Source organism: Eumetopias jubatus, unplaced genomic scaffold (assembly GCF_037043125.1).
Source record: "Eumetopias jubatus isolate StellerSeaLion01/CBP00866 unplaced genomic scaffold, mEumJub1_p1.0 scaffold_3, whole genome shotgun sequence".
Taxonomy (NCBI): Eukaryota; Metazoa; Chordata; class Mammalia; order Carnivora; family Otariidae; genus Eumetopias; species Eumetopias jubatus.
In genome coordinates, this window is record NW_028274809.1 from 36,811,062 (window position 1) to 36,830,045 (window position 18,984).

An 18,984-nucleotide genomic window follows, 5' to 3' on the forward strand; every position below is an offset into this window, starting at 1 on the left:
TGCCCAACCAGTGAAAGCTCACATAAGGAGGGCTTTATTGTGGAGTGCCACCAGCTCTTAAGGACACCATATCCTCTCACAGGCATATACATTCATTTCATTGAAGTTCATTTCTCTGGTTTTTAGCCTGGTATATTGAGGGTATTTCATAAATTGTTTCTGACACATATCAGAGAAATATGAGGAATAACATTTTGGGAAAAGGTAAGGTACTCGTTTTGGATATGTTGGGTTTGTATTCTTGTAGGAAACTCAGAAGCTCATTATATAAGGTGCTGAAACAGGGATGGCATTTAAGCTGAGAAGAAAAGACCATCAAGGATGAATCCCTGGGAAATTCCAACAAGAATTATTTGAAAGGAGCTTAGAAAATGATAAAGAAATAGGGGGAGATCCAGGAGAGTGTGACATAATAGAAACTACATTAGGATTAGTTTCAGTAAGAAAAAATAGCTGTATCAAGTGTCACAGAAAGCATAACTGAGAAAAGAAATGAAAAATATCCATTGAGTTTGGGTAATTAAGAGACTAGTAATGCCTTAGGGAAAATATGTCAGTTTGAAGTCAGATTGAGAATAGAGATAGAGAAAATGGATTCATATTATTAGAAGTGTGTTACGATAAGTGAAAGGAAGTGATGGAGAAATAAGAGGAGGAGGACATAAGATCATGAGAGTGATTTTATGGTTAAAATTTGGATTGCTTGTCATTGGAGATGGAAGTGCCTCCACAGAGGAAGAGGCTAAGGGAAGACAGAGAATTGAGGAGCTTAATTATAGAGCAGGGTCCAAAGGAACAGACAGGAGCAGAAAGAAGAGTATAGGTGGTGATTTGATCTTCATCAGACATCACATTCTTGAATTTAAAGAGATTCTCTTGACAAATATTAAAATGATAGAACATGGCAGGAATGTAGTAAGGGTATGTATATGTGAGTGTGTGTATGTGTAAACACGCAGCTAATGATCAACAGAAGGCTAATATATAGCATAAGCCTGCAGAGTTAGCTCATATGCAATATTTTGCAATATATTGTAGTATAAATAGTCTAATTTGCTCCACCAATCAAAGTGGTGGTCATTTAGAAATTGAAAGCCAGTTTGTTATTCCAGTGAGTGTGTCCTCTTCTTGAAATTTATGTAGCATGACACACACTTGTTCCTGGAATACTGATGGACTTTGCTCTTTTATAGAGCATGAGGTGCCATGCAACTCTGTGTAAATAGCTAGACAAATCTATAAATTTATTTTTTTAAGGGAGCCTCATTTATTTAGTCCACAAAACAGCAGATGTAATGCAGAGTCACAGGTTGTTTAATTTACTAAATATAATGACTCTTTTAGTCTTACTCATCTCACTGTGAGATTTTAAGTTGAGAGATCTTGATATTTAGTATATATAACCACAATGTGGGATTTTGGCCTGCTAAACAACTTTCTCTATAATGCTAGTATTCTCATTCTTAAGAGTTGCTTCAGAGTGGTTGCCTGAGTGGCTCAGTTAATTAAGCGTCTGCCTTTGTCTCACGTCATGATCTTAGGGTCCTGGCATCAAACCCCACATCGGGCTCCCTGCTCACAGGAAACCTGCTTCTCGCTCTCTTACCTGCTTCTGTGCTCTCTTACTGTCTCTCTCCCTCTCAAATAAATAAATAAAATCATAAAAAAAAGAGTTGCTTCAGAGTAACAGAATCATCTTGCTTTAAGTGAATTTTCAAATGATGTTACTTCTTGTCATATGTCATTTCAAATATTCTGTTTTGCATTTTATCACCATCAATACATTCTAGACTATAAGGTGATCTTGGAAAAGGAGGCTACACACAGTGTATTCCAGTCCAGCTCTGGACCAGCTACATTTGGATTTTGACATAAGGGCGAAATAAACTACATTCTTGTTTACTCCATCATTGGGTTTCCTGTCCCTTTCAGGCGAGTCTAATGCTAACTATTTCAACTATGACCATGTTACATCATAGTATTAATATGTTTATAACATTTTAATTTTTATGATAAAATTAGAAATAGAACTTTTATTTTGAAAAGAAATTATTATTTTGGTTATTAAAACCTAATGAATTTTGAAAATTGTGTGTATATAGAGATTAGTTGGAATACATTATCTGAATTATGTAAAAGAGGATTATTTCTTATAGTGTGTTCCCTAGGATACTGGTCTTACAAATTATTCTGGGAAAAAAAGGTACCTTTCATATTTTTACTTTTCTTAGAAATTTATGAAGAATTAATGTATTAAATGCTAAGAAAAATTCTTGAGAAAGAACAAAGTTGGAGGTTTCATACTTCTTTATTTTAAAACTTACTACAAAGCTACAGTAATGAAAAAAGTGTGGTACTGGCATAAAGGCAGATTATATGCAGACTCATAGAACAGAATTGGGAGCCCAGAATGAACTCCAAATAGATTAAAGACCCAAATGTATCACTTAAAACTCCTAACACTGCTGGAGGAGAACATAGGGGAAAAGTTTCATGACAGTGGATTTGACAGTAACTTTATGGGTATGACACTAAAGCACTGGCAACAAAAGAAAAAAAAATAGGTAAGTTGGACTACATCAAAATTTAAAACTGAACATCAAAAGACAAAATCAAGAGAGTGAAAAGGCAGTCTATGGAGTGGGGAAAACATTTGCAAATCATATATTTGACAAGGGGTTAATGTTCAGAATATATAAAGAACTTCAACTCAACAACAACAAAAATAAGTAACACAATTTAAAAATAAGCAAAGGACTTCAATAGATATTTCTCCAAAGATTATTGCAAGTGGCCAACAGATATTCAACAGCATTAGGGAAATGCAAATCAAAATTACAGTGAGATGCCACCTTGCACTCATTAGGATGGCTACTATTAAAAAAAAAGAGAGAAAATAATAAGTGTTGGTGAGGATGTGGAGAAATTGGAATTCTTTTGAACTCTTGGTGGGAATATAAAATATAAACTAGTATAGTCACTATAGAAAACCATATGCCAGTTCCTCAAAAAACCCAAAATAGAATTGCCATATGATCCAGCAATTTCACTTCTGGGTATATAACAAGAGATTTGAAAGCAAGGACTCAGGTAGTTGTGTGCCCATGTTCATAGCAATAACCAAAAGAATGAAGCAACCCAAATGTCCATTTATGGATGAATGCATCAACAAAACATGCATACTTATACAAAATATTGTTCAGCTTGAAAAAGGGGGTAAATTCTGACACATACTACAACATGGGTGAATTTGAGAGAACTAAGACAGTCATGAAAGGACTAATACTGTATGATCCCACTTACATAGGTACCTAGAGAAGTCCTATTCATAGAGACAAAAGTAGAATGGGATGTGTGTGTGTGTGTGTGTGTGTGTGTGTGTGTGTGTGTGTGTGTGTAGGGAATTAGAGTTATGGAAACAGAGAATCAGCTTTGTAAAATGAAGAGTTTTATGGTTATAGGATGGTGATGGCAGCACAACCATGTGAATGTATGTACTTAATGCCAATGAAGTGTGCACTTAAAAATGGTTAGGATTGCAAGTTTTACAGTATGTCTGTTTTATCACCATTAAAAAAAAATGTTGGGTCCTTTTACATTTCCACCAATAGTGCATGAGGGTTCCTTTTTTCCTACATCCTTGCTAACACTTATTATTCCTTGTCATTTGATTTTAGCTATTCTAACTAATGTAAGGTGATACTTCATTGTGGTTTTGATTTGCATTTCCCTTATGATTAGTGATGCTGAGCATTTTTTTCATGTGTCTGTTGGCCATCTGTATGTCTTCTTTGGAAAAATGTCCATTCAGGTCCTCTGCCCATTTTTTAATCAGATTTTTTTGTGTGTATTTTTTTGGTGTTGAGTTGTATAAGTTCCTTATATATTTTGGATATTAACCCCTTTTTGGATATCTCGCTTACAAATACCTTCCCTCATTCAGTAGATTGTCTTTTTGGTTTGTCGATAGTTTACTTTGTTGTGCAAAAGTTTTTTATTTTGATGTAGTTCCAATAGCTTATTTTTTCTTTTGTTTCCATTGCCATAGGATACATATTTAGAAATATGTTGCGTGGTTGATGTCAGAGAAATTACTGCCTTTGCTGTCTTCTAGGATTTTTATGGTTTCAAGTCTCACATTCAGGTCTTTAATCCATTTTGAGTTTATTTTTGTCTATAGTATTAGAAAGTGGTCATGTAGTTGTCCTGTTTGCCCAGCACTGTTTATTGAAGAGATTGTCGTTTCCCCCATTGTATATTCTTACCTCCTTTAGGTCATAGATTAATTGAACATATAATTATGGGCTTATTTCTTGGGGTCTCTGTTCTGTTCCACTGATCTATGTGTCTACTTTTGTGCCAACACCATACTCTTTTGATTACTACAGATTTATACTGTATCTTGAAATCTACAGCTTTGTTCTTTCTCCACATTCCTTTAGCTATTTGAGGTCTTCTCTGGTTCTATACAAATGTGAGGATTATTTGTTCTAGTCTTGTGAAAATGCTTTTGGTATTTTAATAGCGAATGCATTGAATCCATGCCTGCTTTGGGTAATATAGACATTTTAACAGCATTCTTCCAATCCATGAACATGGAATATCTTTCCATTTGTTTGTGTCCTCTTCAATTTCTTTCATCAGTGCTTTATTGTTTTCAGAGTACAGGCCTTTCACCTCTTTGGTTAAGTTTATTCCTAGGTATTCTATTCTTTTGGGTGCAATTGTAAATGGTATTGTTTTTTAAATTATTCTTTCTGTTACTTTGTTATTAGTATTTAGGAATACTACCAGTTTCTGGTTATTAATTTTGTATCCTGCCACTTTGCTGAATTTGTTTATAATTCTAATAGTTTTTTGGTGGAGTCTTTAGAATTTTCTATGTATAGTATATTGTCTGAATTGTCTATGTATAGTATATTGTCTGCAAAGAGTGACAGTTTAACTTCCAATTTGGATGCCTCTTATATCTTTTTCTTGTCTTATTGCTGTGGCTAGGACTTCTACTACTGTGTTGAATTAAAGTGGCGAGAGTGGTCATCCTTGTCTTGTTCTTGACCTGAGGGGAAATGCTCTTTTTTTTTTTTTTTTTTTTTAACCATTGAGGATGATGTTAGCTATGGGTTTTTCATATGTGGCCTTTATTATGTTGTGGTAGGTTCCCTCCAATTCCACTCTGTTGAGAATTTTTCTCATGAATGATTGTTGAATCTTGCCAAATGCTTGTTCTGCATATATTGAGATGATCATATGATTTTTATCCTTCGTTTTGTTGATGTGGTGTGTAACATTGATTGATTTGCTAATATCGAACCATCTTTGTACCCCAGGAATAAAAGCCACCTGGCTGTGGTGGATGATCTTTTAAATGTATCGTTGTACACAGTTTCCTAATATTTTTTTGAGGATTTTTACCTCTATATTCATCAGGGAAATTGACCTGTAATTTTACTTTTTTTGTGGTGTTTTTGTCTGATTTTGGTATCCAGTCATGGTGGCCCAGTGGAACATATTCGTACACCTGAAACTAATGTAATATGTTGTGTCAACTACAAATTAAAAAAAAAAATGGTGAAAGAAAAAGATGTTGGAGGCTGTTTTAGAGATGTGAACTCCAGAGGCAGACTTTCAGCACTCAAATTTCAGGTAGGTTGCATGGGTTAGCGGAGTCATTTTAGGCAAGTTACCTCAACTCTACACCCTTCAGTTCTACTATCCTTAAAATGGGGATACCTCATAGGGTTGTTATAAACATTAAATCAGTAGCAGGTGTAAACACTTACATAGTGCCTAGCATATAATACTGGCTTATTAGAAATGTTTCTACAGCAACCTCTGCTCTGATTTTAATTTTTTTTCTTTGACTCTTCCCTGTTATATTATTTGCTTCCTCTTAGGTTTATCCATTCTAATGTTGCTCTAATTGCTAATGCTGTTGAAATCTTAACTTTCCTGTCTCTAATTTTTTGTATCTTGTACTTTTTCTCTACCCTCACTTCTCTTGAAAAATGGTTAATTCATTATTCACATTGTCAGCCAATTAGAGTATTGAATTTTTTTCACACGATGACATTTCTGTGAGGTCTCTGGTACCATTTTTATTGTCCAAGCATGTTTTCTTACCCTTTATTGGAAGCTTAATAGCCCTAGAAGAGTAGTTTCTGGATATTTTAAGTTTTATCCTATTAGATAATAGAAAGAATGGTTAAAATTCTCTTTGCCAGGTTTTAATCTTAGTCAACTCAGTGTTCTCCCCATTTTAGCCTAGGTTCTCCTAGAAGCCGGGCCAGAGACAAAGGATCACAGGCAGTTTATTTGGAAGAGGTCACAGGGAAGAGAATTACAGATTGAGGAGTAAAATAGAGAAGAAAGGAAAGCAAATTCAAAGAAACATGTTTTGTCCACTGATATGTGTAACTGGTGCTTGCTTCTGAGAGACCTATGAACTTTTAAGAAATGCATTTCAAAGAGGGAAAAAGAGAAGTATTTATCTTTCAGCTCAGGATGACCCCATGGACATTAATTTTACTACATTTCTTTTTTTCATATGCATGACTCTAAGCAGATCTTTGTGGGTGTTTCATACCACATATCATTGAGCTTTGTGACAGAAAGTGATATGTATGCAGCACTGGTCTGAGATAAAGTACTATCAACTTGCACCTGTGAAAAATTAGTCAAAGGCCAGGTGAAACTTGTTCTAACAGAGGCTGTTGTAGGAGATGGTACTGAAAGCATTTGAAATGGTGCACCAAAGGTGTCCAATGCAGTCTACTCCTTGCACCACTCAGATCTACTTGTGTTCTTAAATCCAATCTATCATACCTTCCTCTTCAAAGTGGAGACCAAATGCCATCTCTGTAAAGACGTAAATAAGAGAGTTAGTGGAATAGTTAAATTCACTACTGTTGAAGCTGGTTCTGAGGCTATAATTTTTATCTATTATCTCACTCTTCCATGTGTAGTTCTAAATTTTTCTCACCCTTGGCTAGAAAACTGGTTAATCAAGTTGCTTGCCTGATAGAGTGATCCAGATAATAATTGCTGACTGGCTGAGCACTTAGACTTTGTTAGGCTTTGGTTGCAACAACTTTACATTTATTATTACCATGGGTCGTTGAAGTGCCCACAGATATTCCAGTAAATCCTGTGGATTCAAGACATTTTCTTTTGGACCAAAATGTTTAGTACCAGCTCTAGTTGCCCATGGTAATAAAGGTTGGTTACTTCCTGTAAACACCTTTTTTTACTTTCATGCATTGTAATAAGAAGCCCTAAATGACTAGATGATAGTAGTTTCTCCAAATACAGTGGAACTCTTTCAAATGTCTCCATGTAGAAACATTGCCTTTTGGAATCAGGACTTTTAATGAAGCAGAAACTAAGCTTCTGGGAAGAAGAGCACAACTTCTGCAAGTAGGTCGTAAGAAGTGATGGTGAGAGGTGACAATTCCATTTTCACCCCTTGGTTTGGGGGCTTATAAATTCTAGTTTGGGAAACATAACACCAAATATTTCCATTAAGTCAGTTCATACATTATATTGTATAGAAGATAGTGTGCCAAACATGAAAGGTATTTTTCCTGATACTTAACTGAGGTTGTAATATTTCTTTAATATGCCATTCTTTTAGGTCAACTGCTTATAAATAATGAGGTGTATAAGACCGGTTGACTGTGGTCTTATGCTCATTGGCATACTTTGTTATAAAATGGATCTCTTGATCAAAGACAGTGTTGTTCATGATATCATGCCTATGGGCCAAATATTCTGTAATCCTCTGAAAGATGGTCTGGAAGAGACACTGTGAGCAAGGAAGATACAGGTTTAATTCTAGTAAGCACAAATTGCTCTCCCCTCCAGAGTGTAAGGGATCAGATGTAGTCCACCTAGCTGGTATACTCTAGGGATGGTGTTATATCAAAAGCTCACCATTAGTTTTTGCTGATGGCTGGTTGGGCTTTCTTCAGTGGCAGTAGCTAGATCAGCCTTGATGATGGAGGGAGCCCATGTTGTTTCCATGCATAGCCTCCATCTCTGCCACCATTGTTATTCCATTATGGACCCATAGTTCCAGCACTGAAGTAGCCAAGAACAGAGGCTGAGTAACATCCTTAAGTTTATTCTATCCCCTTAGTTGTTGAGTGCCTCTGTGGTAGATGCTGTCTTCTGAGCATTAACCTGAGACCCAAAAATTCATATATTTTGTACCTTCTCACATAGGTCATTCACATGCTTCTCCTTCCTTCTGCATTGTCTCTTGATTTTTCAGTTATGCTTTTTCCATACTGCTAGCCAGCCATCCAACTCTGGGAATCTATGTACAGTTGTCCTTTATGTCACTTCCATCTCCATGTAATTGAATAGGGAAGGGTTCTACTCTCAGCTCTGTCCACAGGACTTATCCACACCCCTTTCCTTTTATAACTAGCACCAACACATCACACTGTGAACTATGCCTACCTTTTTCTTTCTCCATCAATTAGTGTTGGTAAAATCCTCCATGAGCCCATGATTGTCAATTAAAGAGGAGAGGCTCAATGCAACAATTGTAGATGCCTCGGGAGTTTTTCACTGCCTGTTTTTGTGATTTATTTGTACCTTCAGGACTTCAAACATACCATTTCTGTCAAATGATGATTTGTTGCTTTGTCTGCCTGACCTTATGACTCTATGGATTGGTAATGCCTAATTCATTTTAGGCAGCTTTAGTTGCATAGTCATCTGGTTTCTCATGGTCCGATGCTCAGACATTACTAAGGGTTAATAACAAGCCAGGATTAATTTTATGAACTTTAAATCATTCTCTTTAGCAGAAAGCATGGCTTTGCTCCAGAATGCAAGGATATGTGCTGAATCTTCTATGACTTGCCAGAGACTCCACATAGTGTTCTTGTCTACCATGGCTACGTCTGTCACTATTGGCTTGCTTTGCCAAGTAATACAGTGTGAGTGTCAGGGCCCTTTATACTATAGTCTAAAATTTCTATAGATCTTTCTCTTGCTCTATAGGGTCCACATAAAACCATCACTTCAGAGTTATTTTATAAATAGTATATTCTCAAATGTTGAGTATGTCATTTTTAAAATCCAAGAAGTCCCTAAAAAGAGTTGTATCTTATTATTAAGTTTTAGGGAAAAACTAATAATAGTTTGCAGCAGCATATATTTTTACCTTAGAGGAGATGGCCCTAGATTTGCCCAAATCTTTGGATCCTTGAAATATTTGCTTAGTGTGACAGACTTCTGAATTTTTGTGGGCATTTCTGCAACATGATGTTCTCCAGAATGTCAAGATGTTCAAAATCCCCTGCAGATTATAGTCTGACAGAGAGCAATAGAGTTAATATGGCTCTGAGGCAAGACAATGATTGTGTATTGGGTCCTTTCTATTATACAGGTGAATACTTTTGATCCTCCTTATTGAAGGGAATTGAAAAGAATATATTCTTCATTTTAGGAGTTGTATAACGACTGCTGGAGGTGGTGTTGATCTATACCAGTAAAAATGTCATATTCTTTACAGTAGCTATTATATGGGAGCTAACACTTAGTTAAATTTTGTTGTGGCCCACTCTCATTTTTTTATGATTCATCTGGTGTTTGTAGTGACCAAACAGGTGAACCAAATGGGAATATGATGAAGAATATTATCCCTTGTTGTTGTGGTGCTAGTCTCTGCAGATCCTCCCCAAATACAATATTGCTCATGATTTATTATCTTAAATAAGGGCAAATTTCAGGGCTTCATTTAACCTCTTTTCATAGTATAACTTAAACCACTAATCAGCGAACCAATGTGAAGATTCTACTAGTTACTAAGTATATCTTTAACAGTTATATAGTTAGTTCCATAGAACAACCCTATCATAGTTACATAGACCCAGTGAACCTACCATGAGATGGACTTGGGCCAAAACTCCATATTAGATCTGGCTAAGGTATCTTTGTAAGCTGTTGCCCTAGATGAGTGATCCTGTATTAATAAATCCTTTCTTATCCAATCTTACATTTTAGTTTCTTAGTCTAACCCTTTTAAGGTACACTTTCACACATAGTCCCATGATTCTTACCAAAAACATTTAGACATGATTTCCTTTGGTTTGTAAACTGTTTACTCTCTGAAGAGGTAATGTTGAAAAAGAAAAACAAAGCTGGGGACATCAGGTTGCCTGATTTCAAGCTATATTATAAAGCTGTGATCACTAAGACAGCATGGTAGTGACACAAAAACAGACACATAGGTCAATGGAACGGAAGAGAGAGCCCAGATATGGACTCTCAGTGCTATGGTCAACTAATCATTGACAAAGCAGGAAGAAATATCCAATGGAAAAAAGACAGTCTCTTCAATAAATGGTGCTGGGAAAATTGGACAGCTATATACAAAAAAATGAAACTTGACCATTCTCTTACACCATACCCAAAGATAAGCTCTAAATGGATGAAAGACCTCAGTGCGAGACAGGAATCCATCAAAATCCTAGAGGAGAACATAGGCAGTAACCTTTTGGACATCGGCCACAGCAACTTCTTTCAAGACATGTCTCCAAAGGCAAGGGAAACAAAAGCGAAAATAAACTTTTGGGACTTCATCAAGATAAAAAGCTGCACAGCAAAGGAAACAGTCAACAAAGCCAAGTGGCAACCCACAGAATGGGAGAAGATATTTGCAAATGATACTACAGATAAAGGGCTGGTATCCAAGATCTATAAAGAACTTCTCAAACTCAACACCCAAAAAACATATAAGTCAAAAAAATGGGCAGAAGACATGAACAGACACTTCTCCAAAAGAAGACATCCAAATGGCTAACAGACACATGAAAAACTGTTCATTATCATTAGCCATCAGGGAAATTCAAATCAAGACCACACTGAGATACCACCTTACACCAGTTAGAATGGCAAAAATTAACAAGGCAGGAAACAACAAATGTTGGAGGGGAACCCTCTTAAAACTGTTGATGGGAATGTAAGCTGGTACAGCCACTTTGGAAAACAGTATGGAGGTTCCTCAAAAAGTTAAAAATAGAGCTACCCTATGACCCAGCAATTGCACTACTGGGCATTTACCTCAGATACAGATGTAGTGAAAACAAGGGCCACATGCACTCCAATGTTCATAGCAGCAATGTCTGCAATAGCCAAACTGTGGAAAGAGCTGAGATGCCTTTCAACAGACGAGTGAATAAAGAAGGTGTGGCCCATATATACAATGGAATATCACTCAGCCATCAGAAAGGATGGATACCCAACTTTTGCATAAACATGGATGGGACTGGAGAAGATTATGCTAAGTGAAATAAGTCAAGCAGAGAAAGTCAATTATCATATGGTTTCACTTATTTGTGGAACATAAGGAAGAGCATGGAGGACATTAGGAGAAGGAAGGGAAAAATGAAGGGGGGGAAATTGGAGAGGGAGACAAACCATGAGACTATGGACTCTGGGAAACAAACTGAGGGTTTTAGAGGGGATGGGGGTGGGGTGTTGGGTTAGCCCAGTGATGGGTATTAAGGAGGGTACATATTGCATGGAGCACTGGGTATTATATGCAAACAATGAATCATGGAACACTACATCAAAAACAAATGATGTACTCTAAGTTGACTTAACATAATAAAAAAAATTCTGATATGTACTATAATAAAAAAAGTCCACTTAAAAAAAAAGGTAATAGTGTATTTTCTTGCTGAAGCTGTGTTAATATCCAGTCTTGGTCACTGTCTTGGTCAGGAGAGCTAGGAGCAAATCTTAAGATAACCTAGCATTATCTTATGAGGTTGTTGGCTTAGGTGTGCTCATTATGGGGTCTTCAGTCAGTGGAAGACTGCTCTTCTCAAGCAAAGAAAAAGAGACTGCTTTTGTCAGCATTGAAAATTCAATGGAATTTAGTTCAAGATATATGCATATATGCCCAGATGTCCCTATCGCAAGTCCTAGAGGGCCCTCTCTTTCCATAGCAGGGCACTACTTTGGCATAAGAGATCTGTTGGTGTTACACATGTCGTCATACTTGTACCTCTGACATCCTTGTACCTCTATCCCTAATTCTCATCACATTTAAGGAAGGCTCTGATTCTCACATTTTCTTAAGGCTTCCAAAGTAGTGAAAAAAGTTGGCGAAAGTCTGACTGCAACTGATGGAGAAGTCTGTTGGTTCAGCAAAAGTCAGCTGAAGTAAATAGCATGACTGAGAGGATGTATAAGAAATGTCTGATAATTCACAGTTCTCACATATTGCAGGATAAGCCTCCTAATTTCATAAAGCTCTGTCTCCCAAAAATGCTTTAACTGAGTTTCCTATGGGCCATTTTACTATTCTACAAGGCCAGCTTCCTTTGGGTGATGATTTGGATAATAAAATAAGTGAAATCCCTGGATGTCAGCTCACTGTCTAACTTATTTCACTGGACACCACCACTAGATACTACTCTTGCTATCATCACTTCTAATCACTGTTGCTGGGCTGTCACATTTAATAAATCTTAAAGTTTCCTAGATATCAAGGCTATTTTAGGAACTTAGCCCAAACTAGGGAATTTATTATATACAAATAGGGTCATCCCTCATGAGCAAAGGCAACTTTAGAGACTGACTGCTCTCTCTTTCTGATTGTTCCTCCCAACCTCCTCACCACACAAATCTGTGCCCTTTTGTGGCTTACAGATTTGCTTTTCCATAGATTTTGTTTCCTTGTAACTTCAGCTTGCCATTACCTTTTATCGCCCTGACTCTGTGTCATAGTTTCTCTTTATGGACCATCCACCTCAGTTCCTCACTGTTAACTGTCTCAATCTCCCAGTATCTCCCAGTTCAGATTTTTTAAAAAGACTTTATTCTAGGTCATGTCTTTCCTATCTCAATAGCCATAGGTCAATTGTCTGCATCTGCTCTGGCATTTACCAGTTTTTCAATAAGCTTGGATGGTGGGGGAAGAGGAGGTTTAGGATTAAACCTGCCTACCTATAGCTTCCTTCTCAATGAGAGCAATGGATGAGACATCTTTTCTTGGAAGAGACTGTGAGTCCAGTAGGTACTAGCAGTGGTCTCTTAACATGTAAACTTTCATAATCGAACTGTTTTAATCAGGATGGAAACCCCATGGTCTGTCTTGTGAATGGAAGGAGACACAGAAAAACATTTTCTAAATCTGCTAATTGTTTTTTCTTCTGTTGATTTATTTGTATTTCTCAAATATGGCAACAAATAATGAATGGATAAGAGTTAAATAACTTTCATTCTCTTTTAATTTGCAATTAGTTAAGCACTTTATTTTGTTAATCCAATTAATTCCCCACAATTAAATTAATCATTTTTATATGTAGATTTGTTATGTGAAATACTATCAAATGTTTTATTATGCTTTAAATTTTACAAAGCAGTTTTGTATGCATTACAACATTCAGTCCTCACAACAACTAGAGAATTAGGTGTGATAGAGATTGAACTAAACTCTTAATGTAGATGAAGAAACTGCTGAACATTTTGCCCATGTCATATACCTAAAAATTTGCAATGTGCAAATAGAATCCTTTTCCAGATTTCCAGTCAAGTGCACCATCCTTTATATCATACCATACCATATATGTTTATATATGTACATACAGATTATACCAATGAGATCCTGCTTTGTACATTTTCTCTTTGTTTTTAAAGGACTCTGGAAATACATACACACATGTGCACACACACACACACACACACAGAATCTGTGATAGTTTCTTTAGATGTAAAAGAAAGGGGTTGGACTAGATGATTTCTAACACCTCTTTTATTTCTACATTAAGGTTTTTAAAACAGGTGCCATAGCATCCTTGGAAAATCCACTTTTTTTTTTATCATACTTTAAACCATAATTAGTATACTTTACTCTTACTTTCACTAGAAAGGCCTCATTGAGGGCTGTGCCATTCCAGATATGTATTTGTGCTTAGTGCCAAGGATGGCACCTTTCACATAGTAGGCATTCAATACATTCATCAGAATGAAGCAACAACTGGAAATCAAATTTTAGTTCATAATTCTGAAGACATCACATCTTATTATTCGTGGTTATATTGAATTAGAGGCCTTGAACAATTGAAAATCAAATTTTAGTTTTCAGTTTAGAGCATTAATATTATTAGAGTCAACCTAAGGCAAAATGATGAAGTAGGCCAAGTGAGTCTTCAGTGATTCTACATTAACTCCTCTTTTTCATTTGGTGGTAAGTATATAATTCATTCACCAAAATGTTCAGAATTTACAGAAATAGAAAGATAGACATTGAAAAAGGCAGAATTGGATAGTAAGGACTTAATAAAGTTGAGTTAATAAAATATGTTTAATGAAATCTAAGATACTTTTTCTGTAAGCAAATAAATGACTATGAAAAGTAAACATGGTTTGATTTTTGTTTAGATGACTCAAGCACAATTGTGGAAGAATGAAATAATCCACTTAACAATAAAGTGGACTGTGTTCTTCATTCTATAGCTGTCACTAGCTTGCTTAATTCATTGTGATTGGTTCCAGTGTCATCAGTGACTTATCTTAAAAATATCAAACTTAAATGAGACTTAGGATTTGCTGCACTTAAAATATTTTTTAAAATGTACCTCTTGGTATAAAATTGACATTGTGTTTCTGTTTTGAGGACAAAAAAGAACTCAGTAATGTTGAAATACGTATTTCATGCTAGTATAATACAAATAGTAGATATTTACTATTATTGGCATAAATCTAATGACTGCATGTCAATTTTTTTCTTTTATTTCATTAATGATGTAAAAATCATCTGGAAGTTTAAGCTTCCACAATGGAAGAATGATTGAATATGTTGATGTGTATGTGAGCTCTCAATTAGACATCAGAAGTACTAGGATAATTTTAGTATTATGAGTTTGGGATGACCATATTTCTCATAAGTTGAAGTTCCATGCCTGATTTATGCTTGTTTTCAGTTTTAAGAGGCAATTCATTTTTAATAACTGCACCCCATATTTTGTTTATGCCACATATGTTCAATCTAATAAGTTATTTTGTTCACTTTGTATGATTTTCTTGACTCCTGCTTTTTCCTTTTCAAGCATTAAGGTTACCATGGAAATGGTGCCATTGGTGTCATGGGTGGGGCTTTTACACAAGTATATTTAGTTGCACTTTGTGAGGTTTTAAGATTCAGACCATGTCATCAAGTGAGAAAAATCAAGGTTGACATGCATTCTACCTCCAATATATATTTTAGCACATTAGTTACAGAAAGCTATGTTTAACTAACATTTTGATCAGGAATTAAATGACAGAAAAATGAAAGTTAAAGTTCTGCTAGTAATGCTGTTTGGTTCATATTATACTTTCCTCATATATCGTTAATAGTCTAATACAAATGGTGTATAACAAAAATTATCTGTGGGATAATGTATTATCTGTGTACCTCCATTTGCAAAATTTAAGTTAAGAAAATTCAGCATCTGTGTGTGTTTTTTAATATTGGTACTATGACATGCCTTTATAGGTCATGTGACTAGAGGATTTTAAACCATCTACTTGTATTTCTAACAGGTGCCTTGATAGGGAGAGAAGTATATACTATAAAAAAAACTTATCATTTTAGTATGTTATATGTAGATTTAGAATATAAAAATGCCATCGGTATTTTTTATTTTCAGTATTAGTTTCTATTCTTATCCCTAAAACTCACATATAGAGGAGTGTTGATTTTCATAAATGATGTCTAAATAATCTTGAAATATTTCTCTCTAATATTTGCTGAAATTTTATATAGTATTACTTAGAAAAATGTTTAAAAATGTTAATAAAATTAGCAAATTTTTAATCTGTCATTAAAATATTTAGTTGCTAGTAAAATGTCATATCTAAATTTAAATGTAAATTATATGACATAAATTAATATAATTTAAATTAAATATAGATATAAATTTAAATATAAATTTAAAAATATAATACACTGGTGGTCAAACTGTGGCCCATGGGACATATCCAGTTAACTATCTCTTTTTGTAAATAAAGTTTTACTAGAATATGGCCATAATCATTTATTTGTAATAATTATCTATGACTGCTTTCATGGTATTAATGGCAGAGTTGAATAGTTGCAGCAAAGCTCACATAGCCCACAAATCAAATTATTTACTCTGTCCTTTAACGGAAATTTGCCTACCCCTGACATAATAATCCTGTATTACCCCATTTCTAAACCAACAGGCAAACTAATGGAAAAGTGCAATAAAACTGACAGATATTTAAGACCATTGCTACAACGTAAGAGCTATATACATTGTTGGGGGCAAATTCTTCCCCCTTCGAATGTTTCCTTCCATGTAGAGTGTGCTCTGTGAATGTAATGATGCTGGCATCTTTCCAGACCCTTAGTTATAGTATACTGAGAAATGGGTGAGTTACCTGATTGGTAAGTTTGGGAGAAGAACTGGGAACATATCTGCCAGCCTAATCATTTCCCCTTTTGCCTGGGAGCCAGCTGCTTCAAAGACCATGCTGAATTTGGCCATGCTGTAGGTATACTGGTAAGGACTATCCCTATATAGAGACGTGTACCTTGGGACAGCACTACTTAAGACTGGACTCCAGTATTTGGAACCCTCTAGACCAAAAGATATAAACCACATTCTCAGTATCTGCCTTATGAGTAATTAAATTGGCATTGTAGTTACCCATCTGATTTATTCTTTTTTGATAATGTAGATGTATATTTATTAATACAGAAAGATAAATTCATAATGGAATAAACAAAAGAGAAATAGAGAATCTCCCTCTCTCTTCCCACAAACCTTAACTGCTCCATTTCAGTGAACACCATTGCTGTTAATAAGACATCAGTGTTTTTATTCTAAATTTTACACTTAAAAGGAAAAAGCAAGCTCTCTTTATAGAAACATCGTGTCAAGTTAAGCAGTAGCCTCAAGTGTGGGAAAGTCCTCTGCAAAAGAATTACAGATAGTAAAAATGGAAAGAATGACAGAAAGTCATCATTTTGTAACCCCTAATGCAATAATCAATTCAAGCAACAATCATGAATGGCTGAAACTAAGTGAAAAGCTGATGGGGATCCTTATAATGCAGGAATTAGGAGATTACTACGCAAATCCATTGATCAATCTTAGCTTAAATAAAGAGAAACAGACATTGTGGTGCCTGATGTGATGCAACACCAAAAACATCACGCACTGTTCCTGCCAAAAAGATTAACCTGAATCTAATTAAGACTCAGGGGCTCCCTTGTACTTACAGAAAATATGGGAGAAAAAAACAAATGAAGTGATGGCACAGGGAAGAAAATAGACAAATCCACACTAAGAAATATTCTGTAGGACAAATCAATGACATGAAGAAAGAATTTAGAATAGATTACTCTGGATTCAGAGAGACTTAAGAGAAATAGCAACTAAATGTGATATGGGGACCTTATTTAGGTCCTATATAAACAAAGGTAAACATAAGAAAAAATGTTTACCTTCTTTCAGTTTTTTTCTTGATACTGTTTTATTGTGATAAAAACACATAATGTTACATTTACCATTTTAACCATTTTAGAGTGTACAGTTCGATGGTGTTAAGTATATTTACATTGTTGTGCAGTAGATCTCTAGAATTTGTTATCTTTCAGAACTGAAATTCCACACATTAAACACTAATTTTCTCTCCCCTTAGCAACCACCTTTCTTTTTTTATTTCTATGATTTTGAGTACTTTAGATACTTCGTCAGAGTGGAATCATACAGTATTTGTCCATTTGTGATTAGCTTATTTTTCTTAGCATGATATCCTTGAGGTTCATTCATATTATAGCATGTGACAGGATTTCCTTCTTTTTTAAGGCCTAATGATATTCCATTATATGTATATATCACATTTTACTTATCCATTCATCCTTTCATGGACATATGTGTTGCTTCTACTTCTTGGCTATTGTGAATAATATTGCAAGGAACATGGATGTGCAAATATCTCTTCAAGATCATGCTTTGAATTCTTTTTGGATATATAATCAGATATGGGATTGCTGGATCATATGATAATTTTATTTTTAATTTTCGAGGAAACTCCATACTGTTTTCCACAATGGCTGCACCATTTTACAATCTCACCAATAGTGCACAAGGATTCTGATTTCTCCACAGTCTTGCCAACATTTGTTATTTTCTGTTCTTTTGATAGTAGCCACCCTAATGGATATGAAGTGATAGCTAACTGATTTGCATTTATTTTCTTATAATTAAGTTATGGATTCTTTATCCATATTCTTAATCCAACATTATTTTAAATTATTTTTTAAGTATAGATGCACGTGTTACCTTAGTTTCAGGTATACAAATTAGTGATTTGACAAGTTTATACATTATGTTATGTTCATCACAAGTGTAGCTACTGTCTGCTTCATTACATTGCTATTACAATATCATTGACTCTATTCCTTCTGCTATGTCTTTTATCCTCATGACTTAATTATTCCATAACCAGAGTCCTGTATTTTCCACTCCCCTTCACCCATTTTGCCTAGTCCTCCTCACTGGCAACCATCAGTTTGTTCTCTGCATTTATAGGTCTGATTCTGCTTCTTTCTTCTTCTTCTTCTTCTTCTTCTTCTTCTTCTTCTTCTTCTTCTTCTTCTTCTTCTTCTTCTTCTTCTTCTTCTTCTCCTTCTTCTTCTAAAGATTCTGTTTAAGACTAGAATCATGTGGTATTTATCTTTCTCAGTCTGCCTATTTTACTTACATTCTACTCTCTAAGTCCATCCTTCTTGTCTCAAATGTCATGATCTCATACATTTTTACAGCTCTGTAATATTACATTGTATATATTTACCACTTTTTTAATCCATTCATTTATTGGTGGATACTTAGGTTGTGTCCATGTCTTGGCTATTGGAAATAATGCTGCAATAAACATAGGGATGCATATATCTTTTAGAGTCAGTGTTTTCATTTTCCCTGAGTAAATACCTAGTGCAGAATTACT